Here is a 21,122-nt window from a genome sequence, read left to right on the forward strand (position 1 = left end):
GTGAGAGGGAAAGGGGATTTACCAAAGAGGAAGGGGTTAATTAACTTATCGATAAAATTAATTAGTCACTTAATTTGTATAAAATGTGCTGGCATCGGTGGGGGATTGCCCAGAGGGGTGGGGGAGGTTAAGCGAGAGGGGGAGTGATGCAGGTTTATCAGAATGGTGGATTATCCCCAGGGGGTCATAAATCAATCCGCAGGGGAGGTCAGAAATCAATTAACTGAATAATAGTTTTAGAGGAGGGAGAGGGGATGATAAATCAGCCAGGTTTGCCACTGAATGTAAGCAGCCTTCCTTAACAAAATGCACTGATACTGGCTTCGCCCTACTACTGATGTGGTGTTATCATAAACCTGCAGAAGTCTAAATGTATTAGGCACGAAATCAAATGTGTAGGACATATCATATCTCAGTCTGCAATGCTCTCAGATCGTGGCAAGCTAGACGCAATACGAAATTCTCTGTCAGCTCGTACCAAGCTCTAGCTAAAAGCTTTCATTTGTTGAGTATCCATTATTGGTAAATTCATATCAAATCAACTACTAAAAAATGGTTCAAATGGCTCTGAGCACTATGGGACTTAACAGCTATGTTCGTCAGTCCCCTAGAACTTAGAACTACTTAAACCTAACTAACCTAAGAACATCACACAACACCCAGTCATCACGAGGCAGAGAAAATCCCTGACTCCGCTGGGAATCGAACCTGGGAACCTGGGCGCGGGAAGCTACCACACGACCACGGGCTGCGGACAAATTAACTACTATATAGTGAGAACTTGCTGAGCATTCTGTGGAAAAATTGCAGTTAGTTCTAGCCAGAAACATGAGACAAAGACTTCATCATCATTAAGAACGTGTTGTTCAATGCCAAACTGTTATCATATCCAGACATGAGTAGAGGTTTGTGTCTTACTGTAGATGCTTCCTCTTATGGCTTAGGTACCTTCTTGTTCCAAGTCAAGAGGCTAGGAGAATCTAAAGGTATTTGCCTGATAAATTTTGCCAGCCACACACTTACCAAGTGCGAGTGGAGGTGTTCCGCATCAGAATTAGAAGTCTTATCCGTGGTGTGGGTGTTTAAAATGTTCGAGCATTACTTATGGGGTAAACATTTACATGCGTACTGTGACCAACAAGCACTAATTTTTACTGACTTGTAAATTGTTGTATGTGGAGTTAGCTTGGTGGTGTTGCTCACTGCAGGAACTGAGCTCTGAAATCCACCACATAAAAGGCGAGCAGAATGTAGTAGCCAACACTGTGTCGTACCTACCGTAAAGGTTAACTGAATTTACTGAGTTGCATGAGAAAACTTTAGATTGTAGAGCCATGCTTAAACACGATAGTACATACAGCCTTTACGACTTAGGGATGTGTTAGAACATGGAAGCAATGAAAAATAACGATACAAAATGGAAGACCATTATACAGTAATTACAGACAGGGTATAATGGCTAGTTGAGTGACTATTACGTCATATACTGTATGGCATAGCAGGATCCGTTTGATTGTCATCTACAACACTCTTACAGCACAGTGGTACGTCGACGATATTCTACGTCCTGTTTTGTTGCCCTTCATGGCAAACCATCATGGGGTTACTTATCGGCAAATCCTGTTGTATGTATTCCAGAAGAATACATGGATGAATTTATTACCTACTCACCATGCATGGGGAAATTATGGAGTGACAAAGTGCATTGACAAGATAACGAGGTATCGTTATTTTCACGACTCCCCCCGTCGGAGGTTCGAGTCCTCCCTCGGGCATGGGTGTTTGTGTCGTCCTTAGTGTAAGTTAGTTTAAGTTAGGTTAAGTAGTGTGTAAGCTTATGAACCAATGACCTCAGCAGTTTGGTCCCATAAGCCCTGACCACAAATTTCCAAAAAGTTATTGCTATTTTCGTAACATTCGAAGACAGGTGGAAAAAGTGTTATGCTCTTGCATAATACTTGAGAAGGCAAAGCACAATGACCGATCTAGTCTCAATGAACTTCACCCCATTATCCCTATCAGACCAAGAGAGTTAATTTCTGTGGAAGCCGCTAGACCGTATCCCCAGCCACGAGGAAGCATCAGATATGTTATCGTGTTTCGTGATGTACTCATAAAACTTCTAGAGCTATATGCCACGAAATAGATGATGGAAGCTCCGATTATTAAAATAAATTGCTAATTATAATATACTCTGTGTGGATAAGCCAGATAATATACTCACTAATAATTCATCAAATTTCACCTGTGAAAAATGGAGAAAATTTCTCAACAATCAATTAATAAAGTAACAATTTGTATCTAGTTTTCATCCAGAATCGCGTCACGTAGTGAGGATGTTTAAGGGAGGACAATCAAAATGCGAAAAAATTTCATTTTTTAAATTTACTTTCTTTCGTTAACTCAGCTCATTGGCAATCATCTCCTGAAATTTCACAATTGAAATCGCAAACTAAGTACCTTAAAAAAATTGAATGCCTAACGTATTCGTCCTGCCACGCCCACTAGGTTGAAGAGACTCTTCACAATTGGTTTTCGTATTACTTACAGAAACATTAAGACGGCAGTGGAATGTATGTAGCATATTCTCTTTCTGTTGTATATCATCTGTGATTCTTGGATATTGTCACTGGAAGCAAAAGACAACGATAATCTTTGTTTACAAAGTCGCAAATACTTGTATTTATTTGCGTTGCTTTGCAAACTTCGTCGCTGTATTTTTTATGTTTTTTAATAATGCCGCAACAAAGAAAAGTTTTCAAAATGATGTGCAAGAAGCATGTACGTGCTTTATTAAATTGCAGACACGCTAATAATTTTGGTAATGGTACCGATTTGTCTGACGAGACTATATGTTATAGACATGTGAACTCTTCTGCCAGCAACTCAAGACAGAAGATTTCAAGTGTCAAAATAACACTGGATATCGGATGAATGACATTGAGTTGTTGTTTAGTGCAGTGAAAATACGAGGTGCATTCAAGTTCTAAGGCCTCCGATTTTTTTTCTCCGGACTGGAAACAGATAGAAACATGCGCATTGTTTTAAAATGAGGCCGCGTTCATTGTCAATACGTCCCAGAGATGGCAGCACCATACGGCACATGGAATTTTACCACCAGCAGTGAGAATGAGAACTGTTTTAAATACTTAAAATGGCGACGTTTTCCTTACTTGAACAGCGTGCAATCATTTGTTTTCTGAATTTGCGTTGTGTGAAACAGGTTGAAATTCATCGACAGTTGAAGGAGACATGTGGTGATGGAGTTATGGATGTGTGGAAAGTGCGTTCATGGGTGCGACAGTTTAATGAAGGCAGAACATCATGTGACAACAAACCGAAACAACCTCGGGCTCGCACAAGCCGGTCTGACGACATGATCGAGAAAGTGGAGAGAATTGTTTTGGGGGATCGCCGAATGACTGTTGAACAGATCGCCTCCAGAGTTGGCATTTCTGTGGGTTCTGTGCACACAATCCTGCATGACGACCTGAAAATGCGAAAAGTGTCATCCAGGTGGGTGCCACGAATGCTGACGGACGACCACATGGCTGCCCGTGTGGCATGTTGCCAAGCAATGTTGACGCACAACGACAGCATGAATGGGACTTTCTTTTCGTCGGTTGTGACAATGGATGAGACGTGGATGCCATTTTTCAATCCAGAAACAAAGCGCCAATCAGCTCAATGGAAGAACACAGATTCACCGCCACCAAAAACATTTCGGGTAACCGCCAGTGCTGAAAAAATGATGGTGTCCATGTTCTGGGACAGCGAGGGCGTAATCCTTACCCATTGCGTTCCAAAGGGCACTACGGTAACAGGTACATCCTACGAAAATGTTTTGAAGAACAAATTCCTTCCTGCACTTCAACAAAAACATCCGAGAAGCACTGCGCGTGTGCTGTTTCACCAAGACAACGCACCCGCACATCGAGCTAACGTTACGCAACAGTTTCTTCGTGATAACAACTTTGGAGTGATTCCTCATGCTCCCTACTCACCTGACCTGGCTCCTAGTGATTTTTGGCTTTTTCCAACAATGAAAGACACTCTCCGTGGCCGCAAATTCACCAGCTGTGCTGCTATTGCCTCATCGATTTTCCAGTGGTCAAAACAGACTCCTAAAGAAGCCTTCGCCGCTGCCATGGAATCATGGCGTCAGCGTTGTGAAAAATGTGTGCGTCTGCAGGGCGATTACGTCGAGAAGTAACGCCAGTTTCATCGATTTCAGGTGAGTAGTTAATTAGAAAAAAAATCGGAGGCCTTGGAACTTGAATGAACCTCGTAGCATGTGTACGGAAGACATGTGGTCAGACAATCTGGAATTATTCGATGATGGTAACAGAGAGGGCGTGGTGTGTAGTGTACATATTTTATGCAGGGACTGTGATGCTGACACCTCATTTAAAACATCAAAATCTAATAACAGGTATTATGAAGCGACTACGAGATTTTTATATGGTCTAAGATGCATTGGTGTAGGATAGAAGGAGGAAATATCCTCTGTGGAATGATGAATATGACAGCACCATGTGCCAGATTTTCAACGGCAAATACTGAATTGGAGAAGGAACTTTATGAAGTTTCTGAAGATAATTTATCTGCAGCAACAAGAGAGGCAGTAAGAGAAAAAGATCCTTTGGATGATGAGGATGGTAATCATGTGAAGACTGATCTGGTTGTTTCATGTGGGGGCACATTTATGAAGAGAGGCCATAATCCCTACACGGCATTTCAAGTATGATAAGTGTTGATGTAGGTAAAGTACTTGATGTGCAAGTAATGAGCAAGTACTGTCAAAATTGTGCTATTACCAGAAATATGGAAACAGAAGATATGATGAAGAATCACAGCGGCAGAATGAACCACTGTGGATCAAGTGGCTCTATGGAAGGTGCTGGAATGAAGATAATTTTTAACAGATCTGTTTCCAAATATGGAGTCAGATACGTAATGTATCTTGGTGATGGTGACTCAAGTATATTCAAGGTAGTAAGTGACAGTAAACCACATGGTGAAGAATGTATTATTGAAAAGATTGAATGTGTAGGTCACTTCCAGAATCGCATGGGCTCAAGATTGTGAAAAGTTGTGGATGACATGAAGGGCAAGAAGTTGGAAGGCGGAAAGGGTCTAAGTGAAAAGAACAGGTTAACGAAGAAGATGATTAATAACCTTCAAGTGTATTATGGTAAGAATATAAGGGATAACCCATCAAGTGTTGAAGACATGCGCCGGTCTGTTTGGGCAACATATTTTCGTATATTATCCACAGATGAACAGCCCATACACAATCTTTGCCCAATTAGTTGCTGCCGCTACAAAGATGATCAGAGGGATGGAATTCCTTATACACACATGGAAAGTCTTTCTAAACCTATTCTCAACGTCATTAAGCCAACATTCATGGTTGTATCCAACCCCGATATTCTCAAGAAATGTGTTCATGGAAAAACGCAGAATCCTAATGAGTCCCTAAATGCCCTCATATGAAAACGTTGCCCCAAAACTACATTTTGCTCATCCAAGATAGTTAAAATTGCAATTTATGACGCAGTTATTGCTTTTAATGGTGGGAACTCAGAGAGGATGAAGGTCTTGGAGCCCGGAGTTTCCACTCCCGACATCTTGAAGGGGATAAACACTCAACGTATACTTGCAGCCGATAAATCCATTGGAGACCTTGCAAAACTGACAAGACAGAAAAGAAGAAGCCTGAAGAGGGAAGGAAATGAGGACAATGAGTATAGAACTGGTGGCTTTTGAAGGAGGGAACGGCAATGAAAGAGCATATTAAACTTTAAAAGGCATTTTCTCAGAACTACTATTTACGTTATTCAGGTACATTTTTCTCCAAAACTATAAAAGATGTGATTGTGATTTTTGGCATGTCTTTTGTAATATGTATAAGAAACATGTACACAAACTGAATATTAATATCATGCATGAATGCTAGATATATAATTAAGAAGGCAAAATTCTGCTATGTATTTCTTCTATTAAAAATAATTAATCATAAAACTTCGTTAAATGTCAATAAACTGAAATGTTTCTGTGGGTTTCTTCATATGAATGTACATCTACATCTACATTGATACTCCGCAAGCCACCCAACGGCGTGTGGCGGAGGGCACTTTACGTGCCACTGTCATTACCTCCCTTTCCTGTTCCAGTCGCGTATGGTTCGCGGGAAGAACGACTGTCTGAAAGCCTCCGTGCGCGCTCTAATCTCTCTAATTTTACATTCGTGATCTCCTCGGGAGGTATAAGTAGGGGAAGCAATATATTCGATACCTCATCCAGAAACGCACCCTCTCGAAACCTGGCGAGCAAGCTACACCGCGATGCAGAGCGCCTCTCTTGCAGAGTCTGCCACTTGAGTTTATTAAACATCTCCGTAACGCTATCACGGTTACCAAATAACCCTGTGACGAAACGCGCCGCTCTTCTTTGGTTCTTCTGTACTGTAAAATTTACAAGACAATTTCGTAGAAACTTCCTTAATACATGGTACCTATGTGAATCATGAGATCAAAAATTAAAAAATGCTTAAGCAAATACAAAATTTAAATTAAAATTACAAAAAACTTTCAGTAGATTCCCTGAACTACCATCAATCATTGTACATAATTTCAGTTACGTAACTCAAAAATTGTTGATTTGGTGACAAGTTATATTTGTACCAACTAGCGCCGGCCGTTGCGACCGAGCGGTTCTAGGTGCTTCCGACTGGAACCGCGCGACCGCTACGGTCGCAGGTTCGAATCCTGTCTCGAACATGGATGTGTGTGATGTCCTTAGGTTAGTTAGGTTTGAGTAGTTCTAAGTTCAAGGGGCCTGATGACCTCAGATGTCAAGTCCGATATTTCTCAGAGCCATTTGAACCATTGTTTTTTTTTTTTTTTTTGTATCAACTAGCACTGCTGGTTTCATGAATGGTCAGACGACGCATGTTTAGAATTTTGAGTCGAGTTAGTGAAGGAGGACCCACCACCATGTGACGAACTAGGCTAAAGAATTGAGACTATGCTTTTCTATTTGTAGTACCCTAAGGAAAACGACGAGTATGACAGAAACTACTAAACTACTAAGGTAATATACACACATTAAAAAAAGTTTTGCATCACCCTGTTTCCCAGAACTGCTGAAGACAGACGATGACTGTGGATGGTGTATCACAGACACAGTCACTTTGACTGTTCAGCTACACCTTTACTCCTCAGCGCTGCTACACCTTTACTTGCAAAAAATGTAGAGGTGGTATTCTGGAGTAAGATTACACAAACAATATAGCTGAACATACAAGAACAACAAGACAATTATGTACATGAAGATGTTCAACATTATCAATGAGAAAGCGTACTAGCATTTACTGAAATGGAACAGTCTATTTCCTCGTCATTCAGATATCAGTAATAATAGCGGAAGAACAGTCACACTTATTCAATATAGAGGTAGGCCCTAGATTGTAGACGGTTTAGCTGCCTTGTTTTCTGCTGCTGCTGTCGTAGATTTACTCTACAGTTTGAAACAGTAGATGCTTAAAAATCCTCATGTTTTAGAACTTTTCCAGACTGTTGCAACAGTTTTGGTGACTGGGCAAAGGAATGATCCAGTGGACTGCATTTAAAATCAGACGTTTCTAATCTTCTCACTCATCCAAACGAGTAGTAACCGCGATTAATAAGAAATATGACTCTATGAACTCTTTACAACAAGTAAATACATTAATTTTATTCTTATGTTTCTTTTGCCCCGGTAATGTGCTTTAGAACTTATAAGGCGATAAGCTTATTTTCATTATGTAATTCGCGTGTAAATGGGAAATATGAATTTCCATGCCTTCATACTTATCGGTTTGGCTAAAATTTGTTTCATCCCTTCAAATCTTTTTAAACTGCGGCTTACATCTTCCATGTACCCCTATTACCTCAGTAGACATGCAGCAGAATGTTGTAAAAAACCATACAGAACGTGCCTTTTAGGTATTTGTTAGTTGATACCTAATGCTTTTCGTGTTTATGTCTTTCTCTTCTTTCTTATCTTTCCGCTTGTACGTATGTCAAAGAATAATATTTACTCATGTGTATGATAGATGTAATGGCCTTTGTACTTATATATGTAGGTAATGGAATCGGTAAAACCTTATTGATTTCTGAACATGTAACTACTATTATAATAAATGAAAACCTTTCTCTCTTGAAATTTGTGATGTAGTAATTAGAGAAGTGGGTGTAAGCAAGACTATCCTGTCCACAGTGTCGTTCACTGGCCATTCTCGCCACTGCGGCCAACGGTGGCACCGGAATTGGACTTTAGGTCGCAATGACAAGAAATAATTATCTGGACCTGAAAGACAAATTATCCACACAATTCATCCTTTAATTTGGTTAATGAAATGTAATTAAATTGAATAATTTGAAATGATTTATAGATGTATTCAGCTTGAGCGTAAGGACGCCAAAGGAAACGGTACTGTCACGGGTTAAGAACAAGTTACGAGTAGTCTGAGCTGAGATCTTCTTTTTGTGGTTGTCGAGCCCAGGCAGACGTCACGAACTGTCAGTCGTGAGTTGCCAGTTCGCGGGACGATATGGAGTTTGGAGGCAATGTCGCCTCCTGATACATATAATAGCAATTGTGAGTTATGTTCTGAAATTAATGTTCAAAGTGCGGACTTCCATGAAGTGAATTAATAAGAGATATACAGAGGAGAAATATGGATATCTGAAATTATTTCAAGTTGTGTCCCAAATCAGCCTTACAGACAAAGATTTCTGTAACAAGGAAATGAAGTCTATATAACTGCACGGTGACCGAGGTCCTACACACGAACCGACAAACAGTTCATACGTCATCACCTCTTAGACAAAGTGAGAGATACAAGTACTGTCGTAACTGATTAGCAAAACTTATAACAGTAGAGGACAGCACGTACGCAAAAAAGAGTCCGTAAGAAGTCGGTTTAATTACGCAACGATCGGGAACTCAGTTATGGTACTTTAGGACTGTATCCAAAAGTATCACAGCTTCTGATTCAACAAATTTAAATATAGAGGTACACTCTCATTTATATAACTAAATAACGTGTCTTCAATACTCATTTTTTTTACATCGTTTTATTAGATCCTGCTACACTCCACACATACACACACACACACACACACGTACACACACATTACCATACATATATACACTATGTGATCAAACTACTACTGGTAACAAACAGACCCGAACTTTTCGACTCTGTAAGCGCAGAACAGGGAATCAGTGATCATGAGGCCGTTGAAGCATCCCTGAATATGGAAGTAAATAGGAATATAAGAAAACGGATGAAGGTTTATCTGTTTGGTAAGAGTAATAGGAAGTCGATTTCAGACTACCTAGCAGATGAAAACGAGAATTTCTGTTCCGACACTGACATTGTTGAGTGTTTATGGAAAAAGTTCAAGGCATTCGTAAAATACGTTTTAGACAGGTACGTGCCGAGTAAGACTGTGAGGCACGGGAAAAACCCACCGTGGTTCAATAACAAAGTTAGGAAACTACTGCGAAAGCAAAGAGAGCTTCACTGCAAATTTAAACGCAGCCAAAACCTCTCAGACAAACAGAAGATAAACGATGTCAAAGTTAGCGTAAGGAGGGCTATGCGTAAAGCGTTCAGTGAATTCGAAAGTAAAGTTCTATGTACCGACTTGACAGAAAATCCTAGGAAGTTCTGGTCTTACATTAAATCAGTAAGTGGATCGAAACAGCATATCCAGACATATCCCACACTGGGATGATAATGGCATTGAAACAGAGGATGACACGCGTAAAGCTGAAATACTAAACACCTTTTTCCAAAGCTGTTTCACAGAGAAAGACCGCATTGCAGTTCATTCTCTAAATCCTCGCACGAACGAAAAAATGGCTGACATCGAAGTAAGTGTCCAAGGAATAGAAAAACAACTGAAATCACTCAATAGAGGACCTGAAGGGATACCAGTTCGATTCTACACAGAGTACGCTAAAGAACTTGCCCCTCTTCAAATAGCCGTGTACCGCAAGTCTCTAGAGGAACGGAAGGTTCCAAATGATTGGAAAAGAGCACAGGTAGTTCCAGTTTTCAAGAAGGGTCGTCGAGTAGATGCGCAAAATTATAGGCCTATATCTCTGACATCGATCTGTTGTAGAATTGTAGAACATGTATTTTGCTCGCGTATCATGTCATCTCTGGAAACCCAGAATCTACTCTGTAGGAATCAACACCGATTCCGGAAACAGCGATCGTGTGAGACCCAACTCACTTTATTTGTTCATGAGACCCAGAAAATATTAGATATATGCTCCCAGGTAGATGCCATTTTCCTTGACTTCCGGAAGGCGTTTGGTACAGTTCCGCACTGTCGCCTGATAAACAAAGTAAGAGCCTAGAGAATATCAGACCATCTGTGTGGCTGGATTGAAGAGTTTTTGGCAAAAAGAACACAGCATGTTGTTCTCAATGGAGAGACGTCTACAGACGTTAAAGTAACCTCTGGCGTGCTACAAGGGAGTGTTATGGGACCATTGCTTTTCACAATATATATAAATGATCTAGTAGATAGTGTCGGAAGTTCCATGCGGCTTTTCGCTGTAGTGTTGGTGTAGAGAAGTTGCAGCATTAGAAAATTGCAGCGAAATGCAGGAAGATCTGCAGCGGATAGGCACTTGGTGCAGGGAGTGGCAACTGACCCTTAACATAGACAAATGTAATGTATTGCGAATAGATAGGAAGATGGATCCTCTATTGTATGATTATATGATAGCAGAACAAACACTGGTAGTAGTTACTTTTGTAAAATATCTGGAAGTATGCTTACGGAACGATTTGAAGTGAAATTATCATATAAAATTAATTGTTGCTAAGGCGGGTGCCAGGTTGAGATTCATTGGGAGAGTCCTTAGAAAATGTAGTCCATCAACAAAGGAGGTGGCTTACAAAACACTCGTTCGACCTATACTTGAGTATTGCTCATCAGTGTGGTATCCGTACCACGTAGGGTTGACAGAGGAGATAGAGAAGATCCAAAGAGGAGCGGCGCGTTTCGTCACAGGATTATTTGGTAAGCGTGATAGCGTTCCGGAGATGTTTAGCAAACTCAAGTGGCAGACGCTGCAAGAGAGGCGCTCTGCATTGCGGTGTAGCTTGCTGTCCAGGTTTCGAGAGGGTGCGTTTCTGGATGAGGTATCGAGTATATTGCTTCCCTCTCCTTATACCTCCCGAGGCGATGACGAATGTAAAATCAGAGAGATTCGAGCGCGCACGGAGGCTTTCCGGCAGTCGTTCTTCCCGCGAACCATACGCGACTGGAACAGCAAAGGGAGGTAATGACAGTGGCACGTAAAGTTCCCTCCACCACACACCGTTGGGTGGCTTGCGGAGTATAAATGTAGATGTAGTTGTAAAAGTATGCGGACACCCCCAAGAACAAACGTTTTTCATATTAGGTGCATTGGCTGCCACCAACTGCCAGGTACTCCATATAAGTGACCTTAGTAATCATTAGACATCGTGAGAGAGCGGGATGGGGCGCTCCGCGGAACTCAAGGCCTTCGAACGTGGTCAGGTGATTGGGTGTCACTTAAGTTTTACGTCTGAACGCGAGATTTCCACACTCCTAACAATCCCTAGGTCCACTGTTTCCGATGTGACAGTGAAGTGGAAGCGTGAAGGGACACGTACAGCACATAAGCGTACAGGTCGACCTCGTGTGTTGACTGTCAGAGACCGCCGAGTGTTGAAGAGGGTCGTAATGTGTAGTAGGCAGACATCTATCAAGACCATCACACAGGAATTCCAAACTGCATCAGCATCCACTGCAAGTACTATGACAGTTAGTCGGGAGGTGAGAAAACTTGCAAATCATGGTCGAGCTGCTGCTCATAATCCACACATCACTCCGGTAAATGCCAAACGACCCCTCGCTTGGTGTAAGGAGCGTAAACATTGGACGATTGAACAGTGGAAAAACGTTGTGTGGAGTGACGAATCACGGTACACAGCGTGGCGATCCGATGGCAGGGCGTGGGTATGACGAATGCCCAGTGAACGTCATCTACCAGAGTGTGTAGTGCTAACAGTAAAATTCGGAAGTTACGGTGTGGTCGTGTTTTTCATGGAGGGGGTTTGCACCCCTGTTTTTGCGCGTGGCACTATCACAGCACAGGCCTACAACGATGTTTTAAGCACCTTCTTGCTTCCTACTGTTGAAGAGTTATTCGGGGATGGCTATTGCATCTTTCAACACGATCGAGCACCTGCTCATAATGCACGGCCTGTGGCGGAGTGGTTACACGACAGTAACATCCCTATAATGGACTGACCTGCACAGAGTCCTGACCTGAATCCTATAAAGTACTTTTGGGATGTTTTGGAACGCCGACTTCGTGCCCGGCCTCACCGACCGACATCGATTCCTCTCCCGAGTGCAACGCCCCGTGAAGAATGGGCTGCCATTCCCCAAGAAACCTTTCAGTACCTGACTGAACATATGCCTGCTAGAGTGGAAGCTGTCATCCAGGCTAAGTTTGGGCCAACACCATACTGAATACCAGCATTACCGATGGAGAGCGCCACGAACTTGTAAGTAATTTTCAGCCAAGTGTCTGGATATTTTTGATCAGAAAGTGTACATATACTTGTGGGCGGTAAGAATATCTTTGTACAATATAAAGACTTCCAAGAGTTTTCCCACTGTGAAGGTTGGCCTCAGTTTCGTATCCCGCCTGAAAGTACACCGTGAGTTCATTCGATAAGTGGACGGGCACGGTTTGTAGGAAGCATCAACGTTCTTCCATGTTAGGTAGACATTTGCCCCCACTGTTGCTGTCGGTCCAATCATGACCCGGTTAAAGCATCCGAAGTTATGCGACCTACAGTTTTATTAAATTAGAGACCAGTCTGTTGAACAACGCATAGGGTCTACTATGAGCATACTGTGAAGCCTCCCTACACTTTAACGTTCAGTTGCCACAACGACGATCTGAGGAATTACATTAAGTTGTTCGTAACCTCGACCGGCAATGAATTTCCCTTGCAGATATTGTATAGGTTATGACATATTTTCACATTTCTCTGTCATTATCGGAAGCTGAGTGGGAATGGTCTGTAGTTAACCAGGACATCTGTTCTGTTTCCTTGGATTTTTAATGTTATTTCTCGGCGGTATTGTCCTCTAATTTCAGGTTACGATGCTTCTTAATTGGTGCTAGTGATTATTCTTCAACCACAGAAAATTTCACTGCCTTGAATGATGGTGGGGACTCGATATTTGTGTTGAAATGGTCTCCACATTATTCAAGGTCACACACGATATTTAGGGGGATGCTACTAAAACCTTTACCCAACACTGGTTCACAGTTTTGGATGACCACATGAGTTTGTGGTCGTAGCTTTCATTCTCATAAGGTAATCGCAAATATCCTATTCGCCTAGTAAGCTATTTAAACCATTTGAACTAATTTTTTTTTCTATAATTATTCTTTGAATATGCCCTAGAGTTATTTTTTCCGTCCCTTAAGAATGCATAATGGTGTTCAATGTTGGTTTTCAGGTCGTTCTAAATTTTGTCGCTTTATCAGATTATTCATTTCATACGTCTCGTCAATATAGTATCTCAAATACGAGGGGAAGAAGAAAATTATCTAGCGTGGCAATCAAATCATTGGTTTTAGGTAACAAATGTAATTGCTTTCCGATATAGTCCTCTTTAAGCATAATGCACCCTGTCGCAAGGTTTTGTAGTGTGTTCGTGCCATTCAGGAAATGTGACTTGGTCGGGTCTGAAATACACCCGTCTATGGGGTCATCTTCCTAAAATCTCTTTACATGTGCTGTAGGTGGAAATCATAGAAAGCCCACGGTGGTGATCAAACTGGATTTTCTAAGAATTTGTACTTCATATCTCAGTTTCTTCACTGCCAAATCTCCTATGTGCAGACGTCCTTTGGGCAGCTATCTTTTACTTTTTTTTTGTTGAGACTCCTTCTCACGTATTTTGCAATCCACTTGTTGCCATAATGTCTGAGTGGTAAGGGCCCGTTTCTATGTTAACATCTGGAAGTATCAAGGATTCCTTTGTATCCTTGAAACATAACTGTAACCTCTTCCTCTGATGGAAACAATTTACGCCTACACATTGCTTGCAGTACTCTATCGCTTCTGGTACGAAAGTGTTGTTCGTATAGCATCGACAGTGAGATATGGCTCACAAAGATTGCTTTCAAAAGGTTCAAACATTAATTTTCGCTTATGCTTCTGGTAAGAATTCGACAAATGTGGCTCTCATCTTTCACCAAGTTTTCTCACAGTTAACTCTCCACTTAAAATGTTCTGCGTTCCTTCTGAAGATAGGTCTATGTCGTTACCTATCGTCCACCAACATGTTGTGTAATTCCTCTGTAGTTTTATGTGTTGTTTGAGTACTGCGTCTTCATTAAAATGGTTTACTTTTAGGAACGATCTGTTATTCTTCATGCATTATTTCTTAATATGTACTTGTAGGAAAAGAAAAAGAAAGCATGCACTATTTGCTGTCGTGATAGTCCCCTTAGGTCTCTGTGTGGCTGTATGCGAAGCTGAAATAGTTGAATAAAATCTTGTTCAACGATTTCTCTGGAAAGCAAGTGCAAATATTAACAGAAAGAAAAATGCCCTGGTTCACAGGGCACCAGTTCCACCCTACTTCAAGGACGGGAGAGCAATGTTGTGACTATGTATAGATTCCAGCGCTTCAAAAAGGATGAGTACAGTAACATACAATCTATTGTATGGGCTCGTCAATCAAACGAATGTGTGAACACAGGTAATGAATTTCAGTGCCAAAGTTTTAGTGATAAAAACGTTCAGAAATTCGTTTAGCGTAGGAGAAATCAGAGGAATAATTACGCCAGGGTCTTACTGCATACGGAGAGTACCTACATTCTGCAACATTGGTTGCTGCGGTGACAGTTCTTAATTTATCTTAACAAACAATACAGATAAGAGAGGGAAAAGTTAAGTGCATGAGGAAACAAAAATCTATCCTGCCACAAATAAACAGGGTACAAAGTTATTAACAGCTCTGAAAGTTCTCAAGTTAATATCTGCAAGTCCCTGTCTGTCTCTTCTGTGACAGATTTTAAGGAAGCCTGTGCTTGCTTTGTTATATCTGTTGTGTGCGTGGAGCTGCCGCTGGGCAGGGGCCTGGAACTGCGAGGGCGTTGGCTGCGCTAACGTGACGGGCCCGCCCTGCGAGGGTCTGGGATGCACGCAAGCGTGGAAGCAGGGTCGCGGGGGCGTGGGGAGGGGAGCGTTCTCACATCAATCACACGCCACTCCGCTGTTTCCACCGCGCCGCGTGCCGCCGCCTCCCTGACGCCCTCAAGCAGGCCCGATAACGCAATGCTGTGATAAACTAAGTTTATGTTCACTTCTTTGTAGCGAAGAAATTCCTCCTCTTTAGGTCTTTCTCATCCACGCAGCTGTAAAACATCGTGGCAGGCAAATGGGTCCACAAAAGGGGCAAAATGGAGTGCTTGCACTGACACCCTCTTGGAATATAGGCAGAGATTTTTTATTTAAAACATAAGTCTCAGGATGTTCTTGAAATGAATTACTGTGTCTCTAGTAGACTGCAGGTATACAGAGCTGATCACCGTGGGTATTACAATTACTTTGTTAATCATTACATTCCCTGAGGTTTCATGGTTGTGACGGTTAGCGGGTAATTATGTCGAATGCTCGGTGGGACGGCGATTTCGACGCTGTTCTGAAGTCAGAGTCGGTGAAAATCTTTACAGAACCACCCCGAAATATTGTCCTTAAATTTTTGCCCATCACTTCTTCGTACAGACGATCTTGATGTGCAGAAAGGGATGATCCAACAGCCTGGAGCGAGGATTTCGGCTGTATATTCCAGCGCAACATTAACGTGGTAGGAGCGTACGTGCGCGTTGTCCGTTACAATTTCCCAGAAAGTCGTCTCTTCCAGCCTTCCAGCTGTTGTTAGTTATCTAGGGAGGTATAAGATTCTTGTGGGATTGTAAAAATACATTAAATTTAATTTTTCAGTGTTGTAGCAGTGGAATATGAGGAACACGGTCTTTCTATGCTGTAAGTGTATCTATAGTGCGGAACAGATCAGTCGAAAACAGAAAATACCAGTTTTATTCATTTATTATTTGTTTTCTGCATATATTTCTAACTCGATGGATACCCTGGATTTAATCATATGAGATTTTAGCTTTAAGATCAAAAAGCTGGCATAGAAATTCAAACTAATAACACAGAAGTTGTACTTTGCATATGATACTGAAATATGCTTACGGTTTAACTATCAAAGCAATCTGTCTTAAAAGTACCGAGTGGATAACTATCAATCGTAAGAGATTGTATACATCCTGCAGGTAGTTGATCTTGGAGCATACGTTCTCAAATTCACTGAATCATGTAAAGATGGCAGTTTTAGAATGTTGTCCCTTCTTGGATAAATTTCTGCGGACGCCCATGAACAGGACATTAATACATCAACGTTTATGAAAACTGCTGCTCCAAACGCGAAAGATCTCATGGTGTCATACTCATTGATTGGTCATGACTACTGCTACTGGCCGGCCTGTGTGGCCGAGAGGTTCTAGGCGCTGCCGCGAGACCGCTACAGTCGCAGGTTCGAATCCTGCCTCGCTCATGGATGTGTGTGATGTCCTAAGGTTAGTTAGGTTCAAGTAGTTCTAAGTTCTAGGGGACTGATGACCTCAGATGTTAAGTCCCATAGTGCTCACAGCCATTTTTTGCTGCTACTGGTCTTCCATCTAACAACAAGCTCACAACAGCTTTGAATTACTGTGTAGGGCGGTTTTATTTTGCCTCCATACATGTAATATTATATCACTTATGTAATATTATATCACTTACTTTGCGTATTTTACTTGATATTAGATCACGATTGACGATGGATGATCGAATAGTTGATCATTTCTTTGGTTGATACCGTGTAGCACCACCACCAACGTCTATCTGTAGTGTTACATGCGTGGAAGTCAATTTGAGCTGGAAGCTGACAGCAGGGATTGAAGACGGTTATGCGTTCCTGAGGAGGCGGCAATCGGCACAAAGGCGGTAAGCAAAAGTAGACGTGTCGTCTTTGTCCGAAAAATGGCTCAAATGGCTCTGAGCACTATGGGACTCAACTGCTGAGGTCATTAGTCCCCCAGAACTTAGAACTAGTTAAACCTAACTAACCTAAGGACATCACTAACATCCATGCCCGAGGCAGGATTCGAACCTGCGACCGTAGCGGTCTTGCGGTTCCAGGCTGCAGCGCCTTTAACCGCACGGCCACTTTGGCCGGCCGTCTTTGTCCGAGAAAGATGTTTTACTGCTCTATAGAAACAATGTGGAGCCAACAGTTTCATAGCCCTGCAGGCAGTCTCCCTGAGGTAGGCCCGGTGAATTGCCCTATGCGCGCTCCTGCTGCAAAAGAAAAAACAGCCAGAGGCTGGTCGCTGGGAGTGGAGCGCAGTAACACCTCATGAGAGAAAAAGACTTCCTTTTAATGTGGAGAAATGCACATGGGTCACAAATGGCGGTCGCGAGTTGACCTTTCGTAGGCCTTCTCACGAGAAATGGACAGCGACGTTTCTCGCCAAAAAACAGGGAAGTGAATTTGATTGGCGGCGTCGTTTTTTAATGTTCTAGAACAGCATTCTATACGGACTATGAACTTCAGGAGATTGGCTTGCAACTTAGTTAACGATTTAATGAGAGACACGGTTTTTTTTAATGAGCGTGAGGATTCGCCGCAGGGAGAGTAGACGCGGGTGCCGCGAGCCTTGCTGGAAACCAAAATACGGCGTGTAGAAAACACTTCGTGCGGGAGCGACTTAGATACTTCGCTGTCAAGGATATCAGTGAAGAGTTTCACTATTAGAATTTGCAGAGTGTTGATTTCGTCACTGGTAGCAAGTTAAGTCGTTTCTTTGCAAACAAAGAGACCATTCTTTGCTTCTCTGAGGAGTCTGAGGTTTACTGAAATGCTTACGAAAGAATACTTGTGTTGAGTTTCTGTTTCTGGCTTATGAGCAAATAGAAATCTCGACTCGTGTTCTGTGTTGCAATGAAGTAGTTCCAGGTCTAGGAGTTTGTGGACGGTATATTACGTCTAATGTGTAGACAGAATTTGTAGGTATGCAACATACATCCTCAGCACAGCAACCAACAGCACCCAGCAGATCGATGCTTCAGTACCACGTCTCCCAGCACTTTAATCGGTGATATTCGCAGTACGGCTCTGTAAATAGGGAAATAATTACAGTAAATGTGTTGCGTTCGATTTCCTTGTTCTCTGAGCTCTTTACTGTTAGTGTCAGTCAGGGTGAAGGCCTTCGGTGTCACGGCGTGTATCAGTAACAACCAAGTTAGTATGTCCGTCTGATAAATGGGGGCTCGATTTTGAGGAAAGTCAGAGATGTTTCTCCAATCACAAAGCTTGATTAAGAGTAGAATGTACCATTCGGTTTTGATTTTATACATTTACTTCATTTCACTGCTGTTTGAAAATAAAGATTTGTATGGTATTTAGTTGTATTCATTCTAGCAAGAAATCTGTTCTGCATTACTGATTACCTAATTAAGCTAGAACAGAATTTCAGCACGACTAGATGTCTCACAAAATGTAGTCAGGACGCCGTGTGTACTATATAGCACCCTGGGTTAACGACTTAAACTACTAATTAGACGTACCAGTGGCTCGCTTCCTTCTATGTATAAAATCCTTATCCCACCCATACTCATCTTTGAGACCTTAGAGTGGATCTCCACTAAACCAAAATTTTACCGCCCTTTATGTGTTCTAGGCGTCATGCACTCCGTTTCACCTGGCCCATCAGTTTTACCGCTCCTGCACGCAACCCCGTTGATAAAACTGCTCTTTAAATTCCACGATCACTTTCGGGTACAATATACATCTAGTAAACTCGAAGATCAACATCCCATTGTTTCGCCAGGCCTATCCAGCACGTGGTTGCTGCTAAGCCTATGCAAACACATGGCACCCTCCTTCCACCTCCAAAGGCTCCATACACTTTCTCAAGGAAACTACAGGCTCCTTCCTCCTGTCTTAGAAATATGTCTTGACATCTGCCTATGCTATGTTGCTGTCAACCCCATATCCCTTTCTTAGCTTGACGCTACAATTCCTGTCCCAACCATCTGACTCAGGCTCGCTATTCCTGTCTCAGGCTCCACTTACACGTCTCACCTCCCACGCCAACATCATTGCCCACGTCCCATACGTACGAGCCACGTATCTTAATCAACAGACTGCCACAAATATCTCCATCCTACCTTCCTACTCACACAGAACTTACTAGGAGGTGAGCTCGAGAGATTTTCCCGAAGCATCATCATCATTATGGTCCTCACTATCATCATTTTGGCACCAACCACACAACTGAAATCTATTTTATAGAGAATCAATAATTTTATATTATTGTAATCTCTTAACCTTAAGACTCGACGATGAAGAGCCAAAGAAACTGGCCCATCTGCTTAATATCGTATAGAGCCCCCACGAGTTCCCATAACTGCTGCAGCACGACGTGGCATGGAATCGACTAATGTCTGAAGTAGTACTGGAGGACATTGACACCATGAATTATGAAGAGCTCTCCACAAATCCTTAAGGGTAAGAGGGGGCGGAGATCGTTTCTGAACAGCAAGTTGCATGGCATCCCCGATATGCCCAATAATGTTCATGTCTGGGAGTTTGGCGGCCAGCGGAAGCGTTTAAAATCATAAGAGTGTGCCTGGAGCCACTCTGTAGCAATTCTGGACGTCTGGCGGAACGCACTGTCCTGCTAGAATTTCCCAAGTACGTCGGAATGCGCAATGGATATGAATGGATGCATTGTCAATAAAATTCACAAACAGCCGTGTAGCTTAAGATATTATTCTATTTTATTGTGAAGGCTACCAGTTTCAGCATTTCATTATGCCATCTTCAGGCCCCATACGCATCTATCAAAACAAACGAACAGGTCGTATAGAGCCATAAATCTATGGATATCGTGAATTCACTCTAAACAACACAAAACTGCCCAACCTAAAGTAAAAGTTCAAGATGAACATCAAATCCATACGTGATGCATGTCAACCAACCGTTATACTATTGCTTCATTCGGAGATGCTGTATCCCATCGCGCGTGCGCTGAAAATAACAACACGTTCAAATTGACTTAAATCTTAATAATCTGCCATCGTAGCAGCAGTAACATATCTAACAAATGCGTCAGACACTTGTTGTCTTATATAGGCATTGCCGACAGCAGCGCCGTATTCTGTCTGTTTGCATATCTCTGTATTCGAACACCCATGCCTATACCAGTTTCTTTGGCGCTTCAGTGTATGTGTATATTTTTTAAGATCATTTGACTGAATAGTATCAGTATGGCCTTTGGTGTTGCTCAATAAAGGAAAAAATAGCGGTTGACCTTGACTGCGTATGACATTACGTTTTCATACTCAAACCCAAGAGGTATATGCATCCCTCACACTATATCCATCATACTGTAGTCTATTTCACCGTCCATAGTATGTAACCGTAAACAGCACTAATTCTCGTACCTCACACCCCACAGCAAGTGCTCCTCAAAACTATGTATTTTCTACACATATCCTCTACGTCGCTTATGTGTCTAAATACCCTCAGCGTTTGAACCCCCTCCAGTAAGCCGACTTTATAACCAGTTTAACTCCTGATGCAACCAGTTTTTCCTGAAGAACAATACTTCCTGCACCCGGGCAGTAGCTGTAGGGCGAAGTACATGAAGCTCTCTCTCCTAGAACAGCCCACTTCAACTCAACGCAGGAACAATGAATTGGGCGTTCTCTAAAGCTCTACAATAATGCCGAAAACTCCTAGCCCCATATTGCTCACCCTGTCCATCCAGATATTGGTTACTCTATGGCCTGCGAATGTCGGCTATGCCGATCGTAGAAGACCGAACTAGAATGCGAATGTTCGGTAGAGTGGCGATAGCCATACAGATATTCACACATGAATAGCATTCTGAGTATATGTTGTCACATTATCGATTACATCAATCTCGTTACGTTT

The sequence above is a fragment of the Schistocerca americana genome, chromosome X (assembly GCF_021461395.2).
Source record: "Schistocerca americana isolate TAMUIC-IGC-003095 chromosome X, iqSchAmer2.1, whole genome shotgun sequence".
NCBI lineage: Eukaryota > Metazoa > Arthropoda > Insecta > Orthoptera > Acrididae > Schistocerca > Schistocerca americana.